Below are 12,848 nucleotides of genomic sequence, written 5' to 3'. Positions count from 1 at the left end.
TTCTAAGTCAGTTAGGTGCTTTTGAAACTTCTACCAATTAGCTCCTGGGTCAGCTATAAATTCCTTCAAACTCATGTCTTTCTTCTACCCAGACTTCCTCAATCCAAAGTCCACTTCCATTCCATCCTTGAGCCAAATTTTTCATTCCACCATTTTGTCAGGAACTGAGGAGTCTAGCTTGTTCCTTAACAGTGCAGTTCCCTTCTTTGTTGTGCCTGTCAGTCCCAGCTTGCCACATTTAATTTTCTTCTCAAATGTGGCAGTTCATCTCACTTGTACTTGGATGTGAGTATTCATCACACTCACCCTCACAAATCATGACTGGCTTCTAAGCATTGCTCCCTTTTAGGGTGAAGCCCTGGCTGCATTGAAGTCAAAGGGAGTTTTGCCATTGATTTCAGCAGGGGCAGGCTTTCACCTCTGGTGTTCAAGGGTCTTCATGAATTTGCTTCCTCTACTTCTCTGACATCCTCTCTGCCTATTCAGTCACTTGCTCCCTGTGCTCCTTAAAAACTGCATTTCTTTTTGTTCCATATCCTTTCTTCTGTACAGGGAATGGTAACTCTTTCTCTTATACTGTTCTCACTATCTGGAACAGACTTCCAGGACCTATTGTTCTCCTTGTGTCACGTTGTAGCTTTTCTCAAGAGCCATCCCATTTTTTTTACCCTCAGCTCCCAATCAGCTGTCTCATACTAAAAAATCAAATCCTACTTTTGGAGCTCAGTGGTAGCTTTTCAAAACTTTTAGCAGAGAAGCAAACAAATCCTTGCCCTATGGTGATGGGCATGGTATAAACACCTGGAAAGATGGATAAGAGGATTTGGCTCGTAGCATAAAAAAATTGTGTGCTATGGTTGAAAGACAAAGTCCCTATGGAGGAGCCTGGGGGGATCCTTCTTGGGAAAGCTTTTAAATAATACATACAATTTTATGCAGTCTGGTGTACTGCAAGGCACGGAAAGCAATGATACTCAGATCTCCTGAAGTAATAGTGTACTAACCATTACAACTGAGCATGAGTCTAATCCCTCAGATGAGTGTGGAATCTGAACTGCTCTTCCCCCTCTCTACATCTCCACTGAATAATTATGCCAATTCATTTCAAAGGGTGGTGACACTATGGATGGATTCTGTATGACACATTATTCTTTCCCCTGTCTAGCTATCACGAACAATGAACGATCAATTTCTTGATAGTGCATTGGAGGTGTGCCCACAAATCCCACTAACAAATCAAGTGTGGTTGGCAAAATCATTTTCTAGATGTCTTGCTTTAATTATTGAAGAACCAAAATGAGTCAGATTTTAAACCGTAAAAGGAAAAGAAAATGACAAAACTGTTGAGTTCTGATTTGGAATGAAAAATTTTATTCACTGCTTTGGAAGTGTGTGGAGTGTTTATTGTATCAGTGGATTAGGAAACTCACTCAATACTGATCTGTCTCTAAATCTTCTGTAGTGACACCAGCTTGTACTGGTTTTGTCTTTGAGGAAGGAATACCCAAAAAGCTGGTGAATTATGTTTCTCCTTTTCTATAATGTACTGTTGGTGGTTTTGTAGAATCAGCAAGTATCCTATCCACCATCCTGCCTTTCCACTAATTGATACCAAGCCATCTGGGGCCTGAAATTTGGTGGGTTATTTTTATTTTGGTTGTAAAATATACACATTTGTCATTTCTTGGGCCTGATTCTCCACTCACATCTTGTGTGAACTGGAGAGAATCAGGCCCCGATGTACTAATAACCAAATGTTTCTAATTTCTTTATGTAACTTAACAGCATCTGTTGTCTGTGTTGAAAAATAGGCAGTGAGGCTGAGATTTCACTTAGGAGCCTAAGTTTCATTGAAAGTCAATGGGAATTAGGCTCCTAAGTGCCTCTGTCACTTTTGAAAATGGGACTTAGCTCTTTAAGGCTATGTCTACACTGCCCTGCAGTTCTAACTACTGGGTATGAATAGCAGTGTGCACCAAAGTGCTGCACTTTAACTCCCCTGTGTAGATGCTGCAGGCACAAACTAAAAGGTTCCCAGTTCGCATTAATGTAATCCTGTTTGAAGAGGACTACCTTAAGGTGAAGTAGGAATCTTTTAGTTCACGCCCGCAATGTCCACGTGGTGGAGTTTCACTGCAGATCTTTGGTGTGCACTGCTGTTCATACCCCCAGGCAGTCAGGACTGCGGGGCAGTGTAAACAAGGCCTATGTTACTTAGGCCTCTCAGCAATGAGTGGGACAATGCCACCTTTAAAAATCTGGGCCTGAGTTTACTTATTGCATGAAATGTGAGTTTTTGGGAAAATTGCCTTCTAGAGACACTGGGCCAGATACTCATCCAACTTAAACCAATTTGACATGCCTATAAATCCACTGACATCAACAAAGTTATCCTGGGAGGATATGACTTGATTCCTGTTTGTTGATAGTGACAGAAGCAGCAAAATAACCAGTGTTATTATGATAAATACTTAAAACTACCCTGCAATTGACAAACTAACAGATTTAAGTACATTCTGTGCGACATCATCCTCGCTTTTTGTGTTTGTTTATTTACTAATTCACAAAATCCAATAGTTTACATTGGGTCTCCCAGGCATTAGTGTGCATTAGTGAGGTTCTGCTACATATCGTACAAATTGAGTAGAATAATCAAGGGCTGATTTCAGGTTGATTTAAAAAAATCAAGGCATGACATTATTCTGTCAGTCTCACATATACATTGGTGGTAGCCAATGATGTCATACTCATGCCAAGCAGGAATGGAAGATTTGCTGCCTTGTAACACTTTTGAAATAAAGAGGAGAAAACTCTGACCTGGGTGGGCATTCTGTCTTCTTACCTTCACAAGAGAGATTCTTCTTAGTGCCTATGCCAATGAAATTGTGCAAAAAAGTGAAACCAAGAACTCAGTTAAAACCAGAACATGTTAACCGATTTGTGGAAGCACCAACTTTGCCAATTCACTGGTCAGAAATTTTCCATCTGAATGAAACTGACAAAAGCATTGCAAAATATTTGCAATTCCTCCTCATCCACCCCGTTTCTCAACCAGGGCCTAATCCAACTCCTGTAGAAATCAATGGGATTCTCTCCATTGGCTTTCCCGGGAGCTGGATTATCAAGTCCCTATGAAGCAATATTTACTTTTAATATAGAATTTCTGGATGGTACATTTATTAAAGTAAAAGCAGCCATCTCCTAATGTTTGCACAAAGCTGTACCCATGTCAAGTGAAAATTACTCTGGTGCAGATGGTCTGTACAGGGCCTAATGCACTCTAAGTTTCACTTGAGACTTTAACTTGGGATCTTATGTGGGCCCTCACACCTGCGTAAATTTCACCTCCATATCCCACTGAGCACATCCTATGAAACAACCTTTTGCATATGTCTTGTACTGAAAACAAAAGGTAAAACTTCATTGAAATAATCATAAAACTATTTTTCCTATACTAACTACAGCTGTAGGGCATGTTACTATGGAAACCGTTTTCCTTATGTGCTTCTCTATAACTAACGGTCTCAAATGGACCTTCTGTCTACTTATTGCCTGTATAAACTGCAGATTCTGTACAATAATCTCTAACACAGATCAGCTGAATCTCCTGATATGTGTCAGAAAACATTATCAGGAGACAAACACCAGTTATTGCAGGTTCCCATACATTTATAGATAATCAGGTCCTTAGTGGCAAGTTGGCAACTTAAGGGTAAGGACTGTATTGAGGAGTTTTTATTGGAGGTCATTGCCCTATGCTAAGCTGCAAAACAAAGTTAGCTATAATTTTCTGTGGCTTCATCATTACAGTATACAGATTAAGTTTCTTTGCTTTGAATCATTTACACTACATGCTTTATTTCACCTGCCCTTCTGCATTAAATGAATTTGTTCTTTCTTTGAGATGAACTGAGTAAAAAAATTCAAAAGCAGAGAATAAATAAGCAACATTTTTTAAGGTTACCTTTAATATAAATCATCATCTCAAAATCGAAGGCATAAGTGAAGTCCATAGTCACTGGATAATACCCTAGCGCAGTGGTTCTCAACCTTTCCAGACTATGTACTCCTTTCAGGAGTTTGATTTGTCTTGCATACTCCCAAATTTCACCTCACCTAAAAACTACTTGCTTACAAAATCAGACATAAAAATACAAAAGGGACCCAGCACACTATTACTGAAAAATGGCTTACTTTCTCATTTTGATCATATAATTATAAAATAAATAATTTGGAATATAAATATTGTACTTACATTTCAGTGCATAGTGTATGGAGCAGTATAAACAAGTCATTGTCTGTATGAAATTTTAGTTTGTACTGACTTCACTGGGGCTTTTTATGTAGCCTGTTATAAAAGAAGGCAACTATATAGATAAGTTGATGTACCCCCTGGAAGATCTCTGCATACCCCTAGGGGTACACACCCCTGGTTGAGAACCACTGCCCTAGAGTAAGAATTTTAGGTAAAAGTGTACAGTTAGTGAAACATTTGCTGCTTGCTTGTCTGTGACAATTACTTACCCACCTAGGTAACCCCAAATTCTAAAGCTAATAGTCAATAAAATGAAAATGGCTTTCAAAATATTTATGTTCAAAGGGACACTTTTAAGTTAAAATCATATATACAAATATTATGTTAGCTGTTAGCAGTATTGCTGCTATGATACGCACTTGTGCATTTCTGATTGCACCCAGTAGAGGGCAGTGCTACAGTTACCAGAATCATTATAATCCAGTGGTGGGCAACCTGCGGCCCGTCAGGGTAAGCCGCTGGCGGGCTGCCAGACTATTTGTTTACATTTGTTTACATTTGCACGGCCGCCCACAGCTCCCATTGGCCGGGAATGGCGAAGCGTGGCCACTGGGAGCTGTGGGCGGCTGTGCAAATGTAAACGGTCTGGCGGCCCGCCAGCAGCTTGCCCTGATGGGCTGCGTGTGGCCTGCGGGCTGCAGGTTGCCCACCACTGTTATAATCTCTCAGAACAGTGGTTCTCAAACTGTGGTAGGTGTACCACTGGCAGTTCATGGGCCACAGTCAGGTGGTATGTGGGATAGTTTAAAAGAGTCTAGCACAGAATCAGAATAAGATTCCATTATAACTGCACAGAAGGTGTTGTGACAACTACTTCTGAGTTTTAAGTGAAGTACTCAAAATCTGAGGTTTGAGAACCACTGTCTGAGATTATACATTTAAAAATCTACTTTACTTTTCACCAGCTATGTTGTTGGTTTATTTTGTGCACTTCATTCAGCTTGGATAAAGGAAACAGATTAGACTGTTTCACTTTTTCTAGTGATTTCTGTGTTCTGGTTCTCATATCCCAGTACAACCCTCCTCTGAACACTGATGGAAAATGTTTATATTTACTTTACATGAAAAACTGACCTCACTGAAGTATTTTCAGGTCCTCCTGTTCACTTTGGTAGCAACTTTTTATCCCCACAGAGTCTATATACTGAGACTAACTGACATGATAATGTACTTTGAAATTAAATGGGTAAGGGACGAAGCCCTTTAGCTTCTCTCACTTTAATTTGGATAAGCACATCAGATTCTGGTAGTGAACAGCAGTACAAAGTGGGGAGAAAAACACACACTATTTTCCCGTGCTCAAAGGTTCCTGTCATGTTTCAAGGGCACCGATAGCATTTCTGAATTAAAAAGTGTATTCTACTTTTAGCATAGTGGGAATATGGGTGTGCGATTCCCATTGATATCATTGGCAGTTATCATCTAAAAGGCAGGTCCCCAGCTTGTGTAAATTGTCAAAACTCCATGGAAGTCAACTGAACTATGACAATTTACCTTAACTAGGGATCTGCCCCTAACACTTCTGGGTGACAATATGCACTTTAGGGCCAGATTGTGATTTTGGTTACTATGGTGTATATCTGGAATAAATCCATTGATTTAAATGGAATTACTTTAGCTGTTCACTTATATAAATGAGAGCAGACTGTGATCCTTGTTTATTTGTTATTCTCTTCCTATATAAAGTTAACTACATTGGCGTTGGCTAGTTTTACAACATTGATACTGTTCAGTATTTTATTTATTTCTCCTTAATTATTGGAAACGCCTGTCTGAAATTTTAGGCTATTTGCACCCTTTATGAGAACAGATTCAAAAATAGATATAGATCAATATCCAAAACAAGATATATTCCCACCAAAAATAAAAATCCTCCTTTCTCATCTCACTTTATCCCATTCCTCCCACCCAGCTATGGTGTGCAGCATGCACTGATCTGGTCTATGTGAGACCAAAGGAGGCAGGATGCTCCAGAGGAAGGGATCTGATCACTGAAAACATTTTGTGTTGTGTTTCATTCTAAAGGCTCAATTAGTCAGATAAACATGCCATTTTTTAACATTTAATGTTTGCTTTCTAGTTTGTGAGTCATGTATTTTCAACCACTTCCAGGCACTTTCTGTCAGATAAAGAGGCTTTACCTCAACCACCTGAGACTATCTCAGCACAGTCAGACTGCTTAGAACCAAGCTGCAGATTATCCTCAGATTGGATTTTAACTCTCCAGTGCTCTTTTTTTTATATGAACTCCAATTCAAGAGATACAAACACAAAAGGATTCCTGGCGATTGTTAATCATGTAAGCATTTATTTCACTTTCAGGTCTTGTTGCTTTCACTTTCAGGATGTTGTTGATTGTGTTTACCTCCAAACTGTTGCTAGTAACTCACACCAAAAATAATTGTGAAGTACATTTGCCCTAAGACAAGAACACTTGCTATCAGGCCTTTGTGTGTGTGTGTGTGTGTGTGTGTGTGTGTGTGTGTGTGTGTGTGTGTGTGTGTGTGTGTGCGCAAATTGTTTCCCTTTCATTAGAATCCTAGTGCACAATCAAGCACTGTAATTAAGTCCTGCACCTGCTTGAGTTTATTTCAATAGTCAAAACAAATCTCCTTACAGTTAAGCAAGAAGAAAATAGATAAGGAAGGAAGGTCATGTTGAAGTGCAGTCATACTATTTTCATTGTGTCTGTTGAACTGACTGGGAGCCAGCAATACCTGTGGTCTTATCCTGTCTCGGCCATTGACCTGGGCCAAATTTTGAGAAACACCTTCCAAATCTGTATGTCTGACATTTGTGTGTCTGAATTTATGTGTGCTTGTTTTTGGCCAGGAAAAGGCTGCTCACTTATGCAGAGGGCAATTATCTGGACCTGGCTTGGCTATCGGGCAAAATCACTTATGGTTGCCAGTACTTGTCACACTATTGCTTTAATTGCTGGTTAAGGTTTCAGATTTTCCCCCTTAGACATGGAATTGCTTCACTAAAATGGTTTGTGTTAGCAGTGTCTGTGTCAGTCTTTTTCAAACCTAAAATCTCCTTTTCACTAACTGCCTCAGGCGCCATTCCATGTGAACAGGCACATGAGTAACTGAGCTCCTGAGAAGCCAAAGTGAGTTCAATGCACCAGTTTTTAAATGTGCATATGCAGTGAAAACAAATACTGATTTTACAGCATGACTCAATCAAAAATTTTAATCAAGCACGTCTACCATTAACCAGTCAAAATCCACCCATGGTCTCCTAAGCCTCTCCCTTCTCAAAAGGCTCATTCCTCAGAAATAAGGGAAAGAACTAAGGGTAAAATCCCAGCTCTATTGAAGTCAATGGAGTTTTGCCCCTGATATCAGTGGAGCTAGGATTTCACCCTACCTCTTTATCTGTACTCCTTATTGGAAAGGCAAACCAGCCAGCAAGCAAACAACTGTTTATTTATTATACAAGTTAAGCTACTGGTGTACTAAGACAACAGCCTATGATGCTGACCAATGTAGTCTCATTGTTTACTTGTACTCCCCCATCTGTCTGTCTCCATCTGTTGTCCCTTGCCTTATGCTTAGATTGTAAGCTCTTTGAGGCAGGGACTGTCTTTTTGTTCTATGCTTGTACAGCACCTGGCACAATGGGGTCTTTCCATGACTGGAGCTCCTAGGCACTACAGTAATACAAATAATAAAAGAAGAAGAGCTGTCAATAGATTAAATATTTAAATACACTCAGTGAATCAAAATCCTGTTTTCAAAATCAATCCACTCTTTAGTAAATTAACTTATAGGGAATAACAGAGAATGAAACATTCTAGAGAGAGTGATTCTGGTCCCTATGAACTCTTGTCATTGACTTTCAAAGGGCCAGAATTTGACCCAATATATGAAAGTAATGTTTATCTTATGCATCCATATAGATATACTATTGCTACCTTCACACATAACAGTATTGCTAACTCCAAGCGTTCAAAAATCATAGTCAAGCCCCAAATAATCATGAGATTGGCTTAAAAATTATAAGTTTTTTAAATAAATAAAATTAGGAACCTATTTATTTGCCTTCTGGTTTTAGAGCCTTTAGCAGTCACATTTTCAAGCTTTCCTCTGTAACTATGAGCGCTAGAAACTTACTGTGATGCATTTAGTTTAATACTGGCGATATAATCTGTGCATATTAAAAGAACAGGATGTTATTTGAGATTTGTAAATGTAAAATTTTTATAGATTGAGAAAATATTAATACTATTTTTGCAATAGTTTCACCTGAAAAACAACAAATTTCACAATTCTTGAAAATTATTTTGAAGAGTCACTTGTTTATCCATTCTTAAAGTTGAAGATGACTTCCTATTAGCAGATCATTTTTTGTCCTCCCTCCCTAACTTGAAAACCATGAAAACCATACTAATCCACCTGAAATTTTACATCCTACATCTAACCTGAGGATAAAAAAATGTTTTGAAGGGTTGGGGGAAATTGGATCTGGTATGAGTGGGTGAGTGTTGGAGCCCTATTACTGAGGAATCATTTCTTTAAAAAAAAAACAAAGAAATTCCTATAAACTTTGTTAAGTTCGAGTTAAGGTTTAGCAGATGTACTACCAAGTCTTTCTCCTTCCCCATAAAAAAAAAAAAAAAAAAAAAACCACCCCAACGAAACTTTACAGGGATGTTTCATCAAACAAAACAAAACGAAAACTTTAGAAATTTGAAGTTTACAAAACCTGTGTTTCACATTGAATCCATTCTAGGAGAGAGAAACTCCATCCTATCACAGAAATATTAAGGTCAGGGTTTCAAATCCAAAGTGTCTTGAGTCTAAGAAAACTTGCCTGATAATGCAAGAATTGACTACTAAAGGAAGTTTCCTTTTTCTCAAGCACTTTATGGTTCTTAGAAGGCCAGTATCTTTTTATATCTCTTTCTTTAAATAGGAGAAATTACTCTCTGGATCTTCGAACCTTACCAGTGATCACTGAGCCATGGATAAGCATACATGTCTGGAAAAATAAAACGAAGAAACTAGTAAAAGAGAGAGTTTAGTAAATCTTAGAAAATAAGGAACAGACAACATGGAGATCTTCCATGGTTGTTGCTAGGAAGTTATTTTAAAATTAATTAAATCTGTGTTCTTCAGGAAAAACAATTCCATGAGCAAATACCTAAATACTTAAATAAAAGAAAATTATCCAGAACTCTCCATTACATTTTCCTTATATATTTAATAAACAGAGAAATTCTTAAGTCAGCAGTAAGGCCCCAGTCATACAAAAACTTATGCATATGTTTAACTTTACGTACTATAAATAGTCTAATGGAAGTCAATGGCATTTACTCACAATCTGCAAAGTTAAATGTGTGCAGAAGTCTTTGCAGGATCAGGGGCGATGGGTACTGTAGATATCCCTAAGATACTGAGCTAGATTTTTTTTACCTCTTCCTGGCCTTTGTCAAGGAATATTTATGAGGCTTCAAAAATATATTTTATCACTAAACATATCCATCTCAATTAATAATTACATATTTAGTGTAGCCTGACTTATAGATTATGTATTAATTATATTGATTACTTAAAAATTCTCAGTTATCATTTTGAGGATTGAAAGGTTCCTGTCCCAAGATCAGGCCCAGTATTATTAAAATTACTATATAACTGGGAATCTTGATGTGCACAGTTGCAACACTCACACTATATGAACTCTTCTATATTTACAAATAGTTCATTTAGCAAAGCCACAAACACTGTAACTCAGTAAGGTAGATAAAGAGACTAGAGACTATACATTTGAACATCCATATACTCTCACCATCCCCTGCAGGACAACCTGAAATGTCAGTCTTTGTCTGCCTCATCACCGTCATCTTCCTCATCATCACCAGTGGCCATCCTTCTGGCACCTCCCAAGGGCTACAGCTCTCTCTCTCTTCCACTGCCCACAGGCTGGGATGCAACTTTTATAATACGTTAGGCTGACACCATTATGACTCATGCATATTCAATAAGGGTTTCTCCCCTCTTCCTTATGTCCATTTCCTCATCCTACTAACATTGAGGTGTCCTTCTTCCACAGGTTAGTATTTTAATGATTTCAACTTCTTATCATATATGTAAATTCGTTGCCATGGCACTCTTGCGGTTGGATGTTCTTTTCAAAACTTTCCAAAAGCTGGTGTAAACTCATGTTTCTGTGGTTGGCTGGTGTCATTATAATCTCAAATATCATTTGCATTTACATAAATCATTTAGGCCCAGATTCTCCAATAGTGTTCACTAATTTTTGGTGCCTCATCTTTTGAGGTCCAACATGAAACATTGTGGGCCTGACTTTCAGAAGCACAGGACACTTACACCTCCAGGTGAAGTCAATGGGAATGAAGAGGCACAATGTCATAGTTTCAGGGCAACTGAGCCTGTGGCCCCCCCCTGTGGTCTACTCCAGGAGTGCCCAGTCAGATGTCAGGCCTCTAGCCATGGCCTGTCTCTGGGCAGGGACCCATGTCCCACTCCCTTCTGACGAGGTTTTCAGGCTGCACAGCTCCCTGCCTTACACTGTGATACCCCAGCAAGACAGTCTGCTAAAGGCCAGCACCTGCACTTTACTTTCTTTCAAAGACCTCTGACCAGTATATGCCAGCAATTACAAGCTACCACACATCTCTTCCAAAGTAAGTTATTTTCAGAACACAAGCATATAACCCTCTGACCCCCTCCCCCTGTTCTGGAGCCCTGCCCCCAACTGTCTTTAGTTCCTGGAGGAGCTTTGGTAACTCTCCCCCATGGTGTAGAACACAATCATACATAAGCCATTGATAAAGTGAATACAATGGTCCCCAAAGATACTGCACGGGTTTGCAATATCTGTCACACACAGAGCACCTCTTAAAATTTGGCTCAGGTGTCTAAAGGTGGGCACAACTCAGAAACTGAGAAATCCAAAATCATTGGCCACTTTTGAAAACCTAGGCTGCATTCTTCCCAGTCACACCTGATAAAGATAGATCCGTTTTAATAGCAGCATAGATTCTGCTCCTGCACAGGAACCTGCCTGCCTTGCCAAGTCCCTTTTTCTTGGATGGGACTCTGCATAGGCACAAGGGTTTGTGCAGACATATCCCCCCCCCCGGGGGGCTTCGGAGGAAACAGAACAGCCCATGCATTCCAGTAGAAAATATTTCTTATGTCCTGCTGAAAGCCCAAAATCTTCAATACTAGAGGTTCCTCTTGAATATGAAGAAGAAAAAAGAAAGAAAGAAAAAACAACCCTGCCTCATCTCCCAACTATTTACATTCTCTCTTGTTCTGCTAAAACTGCTCATCTCATTTTATGAATCACCTGTTATCAATCATGGTAACATCTTCCTTTATTCAAAGTTGCACTCTTTGGACAGGGTAGCTAAGGAAAGTAGTTCCTTTTGGAATTACTGGTCATGCTGAGAAGGTAGCTTATCAGAACAGTTCAGATGGGTCAACTTGCTAGACAATAATAATAATAATTCATTATTTTTATCTTTAGTTACTAGTGTATTTACTTGTAACCTGGTAAGACCTTATTCACTTCCCAGAGATCATGTAAAGGTACATGCCCTTTCTTGGCACATGAGAACAAGATTTGTTGAGCAGTAAGACTGGAGAAGCAGAAAAGAGAGACCTGTTAAATGTATTGTGGTAGTGTCTAGAGACCACCAGAGAGATGGGACCACATTGCGATAGACATGGTACAAACACCTACTAAGAGATAGTCCCTGGAAAGCTTACAGTCAAAACCGCCAAGATAGACAAAGGAACAAATAGAGAAAAGGTGTATTTTATTCCCATTATATAGATGGGCAACTGAGTCACAGGGAGATTAAAAATGACTTGCCAAAGGTCACACAGGAAAGCTGTGGTAGAACTAGGCATGGAATCCAGCTCTCATTCCTAGTTAGTGGTGACTTAATCTTTTTTTATGCACCAATACCTTTGTATTACTGTGGGGCTGGCTTCTCCATGTCTTGTTTCCTTACGGGAGGTCAGGTTCCTGGCTCAATAGCCTATGTTTGGTACTGAGCTGTAGACTGAAATGTGTTCAGCCATCGGAAACAACCAAACCGGGGAATTTGAAGCAGCCTCTTTTCCCTTTGCAGCCTCCCCACCTTGAATTCCACAGCCAGCCATAGTCCCAGGGATAGCCTGGATAAAGGCACTGAGCGTTGCTAATACTAACGAGCATTCCCAGGAATGCAGCCAGGGTTTGTTAATATAGGGAGGAGCAATATATAGGATGAAGAAAATGAGGCACATTAAAATGCATTCAATTTTTGACTCCTTTAAAACGTATCCCCAGAGGTGTCTAGTCAGTTTAACTAGTTTAAAAAGCAAGGGTGTCTAGAGGCAATGTACTTAGCTGTTCCCTCTCTCCTGGCCCTTTTAGCGTCCGGCTTCTTGTCTTTTGGTAGTTCCAATGGGGTTTAGGCAGGTTTTTTTCCTCCTAAACCCTGACACTGGCTCTTTGCACGTTTGCACGAGACCTTTGGCCTCCGTCCCTGGACTCTCTCCACCAGCAGCTG

This window comes from Emys orbicularis, chromosome 1, assembly GCF_028017835.1.
Source record: "Emys orbicularis isolate rEmyOrb1 chromosome 1, rEmyOrb1.hap1, whole genome shotgun sequence".
In the NCBI taxonomy this organism is placed as follows: Eukaryota; Metazoa; Chordata; order Testudines; family Emydidae; genus Emys; species Emys orbicularis.
The sequence above is the reverse complement of the archived record's forward strand: the minus strand, read 5'-3'. Positions refer to the sequence as shown.